Source organism: Acanthochromis polyacanthus, chromosome 3 (genome assembly GCF_021347895.1).
Source record: "Acanthochromis polyacanthus isolate Apoly-LR-REF ecotype Palm Island chromosome 3, KAUST_Apoly_ChrSc, whole genome shotgun sequence".
NCBI lineage: Eukaryota > Metazoa > Chordata > Actinopteri > Pomacentridae > Acanthochromis > Acanthochromis polyacanthus.
This window is the reverse complement of record NC_067115.1, coordinates 11737003-11749311: the sequence shown is the minus strand read 5'-3', so window position 1 is coordinate 11749311 and position 12309 is coordinate 11737003.

Below are 12309 nucleotides of genomic sequence, written 5' to 3'. Positions count from 1 at the left end.
ACGTTACTCTTCGTTGTGTGCAGCCCCAAAACCCATATTGAGCCCCTACAGTTTTAATTGGCGTCCTTGCCTTTTGAAATGGGTGCAGTGATTAGGCCTGGAGAGCCACCGCTTAAGCCCCCTCCTGATCATTGCCTGCGGTGCATTGCCACCGCACTGCACAATATTCCATGCACGCACACTGCATTTTCATCAGCGCAAATCTAAACTGGCAAAATGCTGACCTGAAAATATGTTTCTGGTCACAATTAGACAAAACCAGGATCTTCATAAAATGCTTTGATGATTGCAGCACACCTGTGCGCAGGCCGATGATGTGTGTCTCCGCCAAGATTTAAACCCAGTTCTCTCTAATTAGTGTGAAGAGATGAGAGGGGAGAGCAGAAGAGGTAGCTGCTTCCCCTCTACCTACCAAAGCCCCGGCAGACAAGCAGACACAAGAGCTGTCTTATCCCCCTCAGAAAAAAAAGACCAACCTGCTCTAAAACATTCAACACCAGCTTAAGGGTGATTCTTGGTGTCAGAAACTTTCTGGTGATCACCTCAGACCTAGTTCTTCTTCTTTTTTTTCTTCTTCATGAAACGTGGGTCTCATTTCTGCAAGTTTAAAGAGTGTTTGAGGGTATGAATGAGGATAAAGTTGTGATGAAAAATAGAACGCGAGGGATAAAGGAGTGATCTCAGAACATGAAAAGAGCGAGCGATTGAAAAAGTGAAAACGGTAATGACTTTCCCTAGTTTTTAAGGATTCTGTGATAGAGGCCCAAATGAAAGATTCATACTGGAGCTAATAAGATACTGGGACAATTTGTAGCCTTTGCAAGCTCGTGCCAAAAACAGTATCAGATTGCACAAAGCGATAGAACTTATCAACACGATGCAGTACACAATCCTTATGTGGCCTGTTTCCAATACACCACATCGCATTAAGCAAACTTTGATCAGTGCTTATGAAGGACTTTATCTTATCTAATCACCAAAATGCCATTAAGACTTAAACTTTGGGAAACCTTATCCCTGATATATTTCCTCTTCAACCAACGCTAAGCATTTTCTTAGCAATACACCTTTGGTGCTATGTCATGCCAGTCTATTCACTTTAAAGCAGATCTGCCTTGAATAATACCCTAATGGAAGGGAAAATGGCATTTTTGTGTTTTCTAGGGCCAACTGAATGCTTATTAACTTTGTCTAATTATTGTTCAACAAATCCATCATTACTGAGACGGCTGCAGGGATGAAGGACGGTAGGAGTGGGACTGGGCCCAAAAAAAGAGAAAGAAGATGTAGACCTAAATGCTTCTGCAGAGTGTGTAGTGAGCACGTGTGTGTGTGTGTGTGCATTTGTGAATGTGTGATGACATAAGCACTAATTGCACTTGAAGCCTGCTAGTTTTTTGCACGTACAAAGATGGTATGGCTAGAATGTGAGATGAAGCTGTAAGAGGCCGGGGGAGAGAGAAAGAGAGACGCAGAGCCAAGTGAATGCCAGGGACATTAATGAGGGCCAGACGAGTTCTAGTTCTCCAGAACACCGCAGTGAGCTGAGAGGGAGAGGATGAGGGGAACAGGGAAAAAGACAGAGGAACAGAGGGGTTTCATTACAGAAGAATGTTAAACTACGATTTGCAAACTTAGGCAGGCAAGAGTCTTTTCTCTCATATTCACACATCAATAGACACGCAAACATTGCTCGTGTCAACATGAAGACAAATTGCACGCAGAAACACACGGAAAGCGTAATCTGCTCCAAACAGACACGCACACTGCCTTCATGTTTATGAATCAGCTCTAATACGTGCATTAACATCTATTGTCAGAGTTATAATTAACAGTTACTTCTGCTTATATGCTCACATACACATTGTGCACACGTTTCCACAGAGCACACACACAGACGGCAGGCACCGATACTCAATTTATTTGTCACAAGAGGCAGTGGATTCATATGTTATCATCGCATAAACATTAGAAACAAATGGTATCAGTAAGAAGGGAAAACAAACTAAATTAAGCTTCTTTGTTATCCACACAGAATATAAATCATGACTGTTTACCTAATTGATTCCATTACAATCCACCTGCCTGCTGACTCTTTCATCCATCCGCACATTGTTTATCTTCATTTTAAGCGAGATGGATGAAAAACGTTGTTATTGGATGTGAAGCCTGCTGAATTTCATCCTTTTTAGTGAGCACATTAATTGCCAATTAGAAGTAGTGTGCAATTATTAGAGAATATTTGTTCCTGTACAAAAAACAAAAGAAAAGAAAGAGCAAACTCTTGCTGCTGAAGTTTCTTGTTTGTTTGGGGAGATGCAGGACGGCGATATTCCTTTGGTTTTCTTTTTTTTTTTAATGGCAAATAGACTGCATTACGCTTGAAGGTAATTTATGTGCAGCTTGATATTACTGGTTGTAAGTGAGCAAGTTCACTAACTCTTAATTGGAAAATAAATCACATGGTTGCCATAGTAACAAACACTTAAAGAGTAGTCATGGCAAAATGAGAGCATGCTGATAGTGTCTAAGCACATCAAGGCCGTGCGTGTGCGTGTGCGCGTGTGTATGTGTGTGCGTGCGTGTGTGCGTGCGCATGCATACGTGCGTGTATGTGTGTGTATGTTGGGTTGGGTCCAATCATGCATGTATGTTTCACCTACTAAAGCTCATTATCACGAGCCTTGTTAGTAGAGCTGCTGGACATGGCATGCCGTTTCATTCCATTAGGTCTTGTTTTGCCTGCGTTGCTCTTACAGAAGGAGCCGTGAGCTTGCTCATTTAAAAGTGTTGAAAATAACAATGTAGTTAATTGCAAATAGTGAACCAAAAAAATAATTACATCATTAGGTGTCACAGTCTACCCATGCATTTCTTCCATTTAGTCCATGTTTGTGATTTTCCTTTTCCTACTATTAGGCTTTTCTTCACGTCTCCATTATCTCATGTTATTATTGGGCTCCTTTCTCTTTCCACCTTTGCAAATATTTCCCCTCATTTCTTCTGCTCCTCACCTGTGTTCTTCTCCCGGGGCCCTATCCTCCTCTCTCCAGTCTCCTTCAGCTCATGAAATGGATGGAGGCAGAAAAAGCATTAGCGCAGATGAATGGATAGACTGACCTAACACAATCTGGCCCACTTCAGTAGACAATTTAATATGGACTCGCCCACAGTGCGGTTGCCGTGCCAGGGTGCAGCACTAAATCTCACTTTGACTTGCCATGATGGATACAGATTTGACACGTCAAAACACTGCGTGTGTGTTTGTTGGTTTTTTACGTGCATGCATGTGTTTGTGTAGACATGATGGATACGACAGACGATCGGCAGACGGGTGAGCTGTGAGAGGCAGAACTGATAATTATAGTATTTATCTGGGTTAGGTGTCATGGCTGCCTATGCTGCATTATGAACGGATAAAATGCTGAAATGTCTTTCAGTGCATTCCATCAATTCAACACCTGCACCTCACATATTAAAGGAAGCCAACCGCACAGGAAAGAGGTGAAATGTGTAATTTAGGTAACTGTCTTCAGAGGCAGAATGTAGACTATGGAAAAATACTGTTGTATATCAACTGTCATTTGAGCTACTTTCAGCAAACTATTGACTCTGATAATTTCAACTGCAAATGTTAGCTACATGAGAACTTAAATATTTTTTTGCAGATGGTTATTTGACATGAATGAAAGCTAAAGTGACTGATTATTATTATTATTATTAGTAGCAGTAGTATTAGTATTATTACTACTACTACTACTATATATTCAATAATAATAATATATATTCAATAATACTATTAATATTATTGAATTTCCCTGTGGGAATAAATAAAGTTCTTGTATTGTAAAGACAGAGGCTGTGTCCGGGATCATCCACTCATTACTGCAGGGTTGGCTGTTCAGTCCTTGAACCCAAAGTTGTTCCCAATGTCAGGTGAACACTTCGTACGGAGGCTCCCCCACCATCGTGTGTTAGTTTGTTTTTGAGTTTTCTTAACATAGCTGTTTGAAAATTAACTGTGAAATCAAACATTGATGTCAACCTTAAATTAATCGTTCTTTCGACTAAAAACACTAAAGACACACCTAAAACAAAACATTAATTCAAAATCTCCTAAATTGCATTGCCAATAGTTGTTACATTTGGTTTCCAATTGCATTTATTTGCCAGGTTTAGGTGTGGTTCTGACTTTGCTGTATTCTGATCCTGCTTTCAATTTGAGCAGAGGAAAATACAAAAACACTTCTTCCTTCATCATCCTGCTCATAAACATTTCAAGGGGGTGTTTTCATTTTCATTTTCAATTTTGTGAAAAGACACGCAAGCATGCATATATTTTTAACATGCAACATTTTAGAAGGACTCTTTAAAAGACCTACAAGTCAAAATCAAGCCCTTTTCACAGCAGGCATTTTGAATAGTCATATTAAAATTGCATCCAAGTGCTCCAGAAAGCCACAACAAAGGCGCATTCATGGAAGAATCACTTTAAATTGCACGCACACTGGCCTTGATTTTGTCATTCATGTTGCTCCCTAAACCAGAAACTTCTGCTGATAAATATTAACAACACTCCTATTTGCATGTGTACTACTGTTTCTGCTACTAATGCTGCTGCTAATAAACTACCCTAATGTTAATTGTGTTTGATAATTAAACCGTTAATCAGCTGCATTAAGAGGAGCAGGTAACAGTAAGTGGCTTAGGTCTGAATAACCACCGCCAGCCTGTCCTCCCCTCACGACATCTTATTAGCCAAGATAAGGGACAAATCAATGGTTTGAAAGTCACTGGATGATCAGTGCATAGCCATTTATCTCCACTGACTCAATTAATTCCAGCACTATCATTAAGCAGATCAATCAATGCAACAGAGTGCATTTCTAAGTGACAACTGTACCCGGATGCCCTAATTGCCCTTTACTACACAGGAATACCATTTATTTGAAGAATTCCCAGTGCTTACTTTGATGCCCAGTAAATCTGAGCAGTAACACCTGTCCTCCAAAGCAACCTATGTGGATAAACAAGATACTGATTTGTGATATCCTCCGACATGCTGGAGAACTATCCTGCAGCATTGCCACAAAACACTGATGTTCTCTGTGGCTGAAAGAAAAAGAATATTAGTAGACAATTTGTTTGAGCCTGGTGTCACTCCCAACTCGTCATGTGTGACAATATTTGACAACATTTTTAACATGCAGGGTCATCTGACAGACCTAGAAAAATCTGTGAAAGTCAGAAATAGCTGCCATGAGGCCACAGGCAATTAATTTCTTCTGGAAATGCCACTGCCGCTCTTTTTCAGCTAAGGAGACAGTCTTGTAGCATGCAGTTAACATTGTGAAAGGGTGCATTTTAAACCAAATCTGAAACTTTTTCTGAACCCAAGGTGGCAAGTTTTGTGCCTCAATTCAAACAAACAGCAGATGACAATGAGGCTAAAGTCACAAAATAAAATGAAAATTGAAGAATAGTCTAATACAGAACATGATATTCAGTATCACGGGTGAAATTACGCCTATTCTAACCTCTGAATGAGACTCTTTTAAACTGGAAAAGCTACTGTGTCCTGCACCTTCTGTTTGATACTAGCAGCTCTGACAAGACTTGTTGATTTCATTAATTGAAAGAAATATGTTGTCCAGCCCATCTTGCCCGATGTGAAAAAGTAAATGCTCCCTTTGCTACCAGTCAACCAAGTGACCAAATTCATTTGGCAGTTGAGTTCAATCTCACCAGCTGCACTCCCATATGATACTGCCAGGCTTTTTGAATCCGAACATCACTTAAAAAGAACTTGTCTGGCATTGTGAATGACCTTAAGGTTCTCAAAGAGCAGCTCATAATGCCAAAATCTAAAGAGATTCAATAACAGATGTGACGCAAAGTCATTGATATTTATCAGTCTGAAGGGTTACAAAGCTATTGCTAAGACTCTGGGACTCCAGAGAACCACAATGAAAGCCTTTATCCACAAATGGAGAAAACATGGAACAGTGGTGAACCTTCCCAGGAGTGGCCAGCCTACCAACATTTATCAACATCTCAACCAGGAGGTCACAAAAGAACCCAGACAAATATTAAAATAACTGCAGGCCTCACTTGCCTCAGTTAAGGTCGTTATACATTATTCCACAATAAGGAAGACACTGGATGAAAATGGCATTCAGTGAAGAGTTGCAAGGTGCAAACCACTACTGACCAAAAGAACATAAAGGTTTGTCTGGCATTTGCAAGACAAAGTATCTGGATGAGCATGAAGCTAATAGTGCATTCCACAAGAAAGACATTTTGAATATCCACCCATCAGTTCATGACCTAAAGCTGAAGCACATGCAGCTTATGCAGCAAGACAATGACCCAAAGCACACAAGAAAGACCGACTGCAGTGGCTCAAAAAGAACAAAATTAAGTTTTTTTTAGTCAAAATCCGGACTTCAAACCAATTGTGATACTGTGCCAAGACTGTATAAGGACAGTTCATGATGGAAAACCATCTAATGTGGCCAAATTAAAACTTTTCTGCAGAGATGAGTGGGTCAAAATTCCTTCACGGTGATGTAAAAGACTGATCACAAGCTGTAATAAATGTTTAGTAGGTGTTGCTCCCAAAGGCGGCCCAACCATAGGTTTAGGGGTGAAAAAGGTTTTCAATTAATCTTTAGTAAATCATCATTTCATGAACAGATTTTTGAGTTTTGTTGGTTATGTCTGTCTCATATTAAATAACTAACACCAAATATTTGTTTCATAATCTTCAACATTTAAGCGTCAGAAATATGAGCGACGTAAAAGATATGTGAGAAATAGAAGACATCAGGAATCATTTTTCACAGCTCTGTATGTGCACATTTGTGTTAGCAGACCTGAATAAAAGCGTGTGTTAAATCGTACTAGATGAAGCACCATAATAATGAAAATGTACATATCATGCATGTAATTTAATGACTGTTTCACATGCAAAACATGACAAACTTGATGTCAAGATAATTCTACACACTTGCTGCAAAATGATATTCATTACACAAGCAGAGCAAACAAAGCAGCCAATATTCAACCAACATCTGCGCTCTCAGAAATTCATCACCCAAGTGTCTTCTGCTTCTCCCTGTAATCCCAGACTGACTCCATGAGATCAGGGCTCTGTGGGGGCCAGACCATCTGCTGGAGGACTCCTTGTTCTTCTTGTGGCTGAAGATAGTTCTTTTGGAGTCTGGCTCCATGTCTGGGTTTGCTGTCAAGCTGCACAACAAACTTTAAACCGATCAAATGCCTCCCTCATGATGTTGCATGATGGATGTGTGACTACATGAGAGAAAAATCAATACCACTCTGTATATCTGTACAGTAACACCAGCAGCTGGTTTAGATACGTGGAGCTGAACAGAAAGGCTAGGCCCAAAGGTGACAAAATATGCCTATCAGCTTCTCTAATGCTCAGGGTGAACTTTGATCTACTCCTAAATTTGCACCATTTATTACAATAAGCTTTAACAGCGTGCATCGGTGCAGTAGTCAGGTTTTGAACATCATGGTGAGAGCCTCTGCAAAATATGTAGGCCATGAAGTGACAGTAGAAAAGGTCCTGAATGTGGTGTACTTCACGCCAGCAACAAAGCATTTCATGCAATGCAGTTTTGAAGGAAGGAGCTCCCTCACTGCTTATTAACTACACAATCTTTTGTATGCTGGTGGCATGTTGGGCAGGTTGACAGCTCTGTAGTCTCCTGGGCAGACTTAAGACAACACAGCTGACATAACAGACCCGGCACTACCAACAATCCCACAAACCCCCCATCTGGACAAATGATAAAGTTAGCCAAGTCCTGCACAACAAGGAGAAAAAGAGGGACAGTGAACTGTAAAAGAAGACAACTTCTATCAACATGTTCTAGTGTCACAGAAAGAGGAGTCCCCTGTAAAAGACAGCAGAAGAAAGAAGAACTCCGGGCAGTTTACCCCTTTGCTGTCATAAGAACCAACACTTCTTGAAGCCTCTTTAAAATGCAACCTTGACAAATGGAAGAAGTGCTAAATACAATACCACAAAGCCTAAGTAGAGGAGATGAAGGTTATACTGCAATGAGATGAATGTAATCAACTCACAAAGGCTTGTTCATCCATATCACAACCACAAACTGCTCAAAGTTTGTCTTACACTTGTTTCCTGATATAAACTAGGTCATATAGGAATGATGTAAGTACTATACACTCCAGAGTGTTAAATATATTTAACACTGAACATACTGTGCTTCTATCATGTTGACACTTTGTCCTTTTCATTCCAATAAAACTCAACTGTTGACCTAATGTGGAAATGTTAAATTTAGTATTTTCTGCTGTGCAGCGTGTAGTTGATACACTAGGAACAGTACTTTCTGAGTCAGAAAACTGACAAAGAAGCGTTGTGTAAGTAGAAGGTCAATAATGTGGAGTGTTAATATTCAGCCTTGGCTGTACAGCTTTGAAAGGATTATAAGCAAGTTTCATCACATGAAAGTAGTGCCTCCTGGAGGGTTGGCATCTTTGAAATAAAGATGTGATCAGAATTTGATTGGAGTAGTACAAGCTAAAGTGCAGCAAAGGGAGAGAGGATACATACAAAGAAGTGGTACAGAATAACCTAAAGTATAAGAGTTGAAAGGGGAATAAAGGAAAAAGCATAAACAGCACAGAAAAAGAAAAAAATGGGAAATAGATGAAAGGAACACAAAACTCATCTAAGACAAAGAAATTGTGCAGGAGAGAGAAATAGAGGGCAAACTTTGAGAGAAGGAGTTGAAGACAGGATATAAATGCTAAAAGTCAAAACTGGGCCTTGCTCTACTGGGAATGTGCAGAAGAGGGGAGGCTTACAAGAAGGAACTAAATGGATAGAAAAGTGGATCATAGAGAGCCTTTATTTTTATTTCATTATTATTTTTATGTTGTTTTTTTTTGTGTTTTTTTTTGTCTGTGCCAATGTTTGCTGCCTGGCAACCGGTCTCTGGTGATCAGAAGCAGCATGGTGATGAGTAAAGAAGATAAAACTTCTCCAGTTTTATATAGCAGATAACACAAAATTAGAATATCTTTTATTTTCCCTTCTTTATGATGTTTATTTTTTAATTTTGCTTCATCTCTTTTCCCTCTTGTCCTCTATTTCTTTCTTTCTTCCACTCTTTCATCACTTGGAGTTCTCCCTCACTTCTTTCTGTTTCCGCACCCACTTCTCTCTTTTTATCTTGCTGATAACGCTTCTATCAAGCTGCCAGTCAACACTGATGACAAGCAGACACTGATAATGCTCTGACATCTTCTGCAACTGCAATTAACTGGAGCTCTGTGTCTCCTTAGGGGCAAAAAAAAGTGTCTGCATATCTCCCCTGTCCTTTTCCTTTCAGGTTGAGCCACCTTGTGAATATGTGATCAGAGTCTTAGGCCATGTATAACTTTTTTTTAACCTAACAGCACAGAAGCAGGAGGCAAGGGCTTTGCTTATCTGCTCTGTGCTGCATTACTCTGTGTTTCTGTCTGTCTCTGGTCAAACTTTTTGGATAAACTTGTTTCCAAAGGTAGGTGCATTTAATTTGATTTAATTTTAGAGTGTGCAAGGTGCAAGTGTGTGTGTGTGTGTGTGTGTGCCTCAGTGAGTGAGTGAAAGTGAGTGAGTGAATGAATAAGGATAAACTGTCACAGCTGCCGTGCTCCCTTCCAGCATTACATGGGTAACGTGTCAGCAGCAGCTAATAGCTCATTCGCTGCTCCAAATTAAAACACAATCACCTAATAGGAGCACAGGGAGGGAGGCGGGATCTAACAGGATTTATGAGAAAATGAAAAGTGATTGGATGTGAAGTTTGAATTAGAGAAAAGCAGTCTGGTGTCAGACTCTATGAAGGTGACTGACTGGAGTGGTGAGCGGCCGACTCTCAGTGGACCAAATCCCATCCAAAACCTGTCTGTCAAATTAGGGTGATAGGTTGGCCCCTCCCAACAGTTAGCCAAGACAAGCAACGTGCCAGTTATTAATTATGCTGTAGTTTCAATAACCTTACATGCCCTTTTCTGCTCTGCACGTTGATGCACATCATCTGGTTATCTGCATGACTTTGCATTTTCTTGGAAGTCAAAGGTTTTCAGTGTGACATTCAGAAAACCGTTGTTTTTAATGACACCTGTGGCTGTTAAATGAACTGCAGTCTGGTTCAACTACTGTATAAACTATATTTGAGACTAGCTCGGACTCTCTGTACAGGTAGCACTAAAACAAAGTGTGGAGATGGTTTTTCTCTATGTCCTCTGCCAATGTTGATGCTTCTTGTCCCCCTAGTTTTTCAGCTCCTGTGGAGTTTGTATTGTGACATTCATCTGTTGACATTAAGGGACTCCATTTCCAAGCTAACCTTCATTTTGCACATTGTTGCAAGCATTATCATCACATGCAAGATTTGTTCATTTTTTCATACCATTTTTGCCCATCCATCCATTCTCTATACACCGCTTTATCCTCACTAGGGTCACGGGGGGTGCTGGAGCCAATCCCAGCTGACTCGGGCGAATGCAGGGGACACCCTGGACAGGTCGCCAGTCTACATATATAGACAGGCATTCACACCTACAGGCAATTTAGAGTGATCAATTAACCTCTATATATTTTTGGACTGTGGGTGGAAGCGGGAGTCCCCGGAGAAAACTCACACATGCACAGGGAGAACATGCAAACTCCATGCAGAAAGATCCCAGGCTCAGGCTGGAACTCGAACCATGGCTCTTCTTGCTGCAAGGTGGAAGTGCTAACCACTACTCCACTGCATTTTCGCCCATGCAAATGCATAAAAATGATACATACTGGTGAATTTACAAAAAAAGAAATGTTTCTTGTATGTTCATTCTGACATTTTCAAAGGCACAAGAATTACATATATGAGTGTTAATGAGATCATCGTGTAATGCAGAGGTGAGGTGGGGATGCCATGAACAAAAAGTGGGTGGGCAAAACCTTCACGTGAAGTAACCTAGACAGGTTTTTCTCCTGACTTTAAAAGCCACCACAGATTAATCTGGTTAAGATTATAGTTGCATTCCACTGCAGTTGGTTTTGCCTATTGTTCCTTTATGTGAATGCCTGAGCTTAATATTTGCAGTAATAAGCTATTTCCAAGATATGAAAAGGAATATAGACAATGTTAAGGATTTCAACAAGCTAATAAAATCATTATTTAAAGCTGTGTATTTTATATATCTTCAGAGAGTCTATAATTAATTAAAGGATTTAAACATAGAGTAGTAGTTTTTATTGAACAAGTTCAGTAAAAGAAGAGATTTACAAAAAACAAAAGTATTTGGTTTTTGTTTTTCACTAAATGCATGCTATTGCACTGGAGGGAAATGTCCACTTCTGTCATCCTTACTAGGGCTGTTTTTTGTTTTTGACTCTGCCAAGGAACGCAGCAGTTATCTGATGATCAGTGATCAGAATCTGTCTGTCTGTGCGCAACATTACTCAAAAATGTGCTAACAGATTTAGATGAAATTTTCAGGGAACGTCAGAAATGACACAAGGACCAACTGATTACATTTTGCAGTGATGCGGGTTATAGTCTGGATCCATAGATTTGCTAAAGATTTCTGTTTCATTACGAGATAGCAGCACAGCTTCACTATAACTATGACAGCAAGTGAACACTACGTCAGCTGCCTGCTGACGATCACATGATTGTGATCCTACGACAAATCCACCACTGCAGTCTTATTGGGTTTTATCACTTGGAAATTATACAATGCCTGAGCAGCCTCTGTGGAGTACTGCACTCTCTGAGTGCTTTTCCTATTTCAGATAAGTTATGGCAACACTGAAGTTCAGTCATGGGTAGTCCTGGTGGAATAATAGGTCACTCATTACATTTTTACAAGCTGCTAGCTTGCTTGATATGATTAGATATGAGATCTGGCAGTTGGGCAAAAAGTCGACTCTGGCAGTGCGAGTCAGGTATTGGTATTAGCTAGTTCTGCCATTTTGGTCGGGATATTTGCAGCCCTATGCTGACAGTGTCCCAGTTCAGTGTAATCGGGCTGATGCTGGCGCATCATTCATAACCATGTTTCACAAGAGTCTGGCAAGTGACTTAGCTTTCCTGACCTGCAAGATTAAGGGTGTTTTGGGGTCAGACCATTTTGACTCCCTCAAAGCCGTTGCATATTCTCTGAAAATTTGTGCTGGTCTTTTACATAGAAAACTGTCCACAAGTGTGAAAACACATTGAATGGTAAGTTTTCAGGTTTCCATAATTGTATATGCTAATTACCTATTTTTTTTTA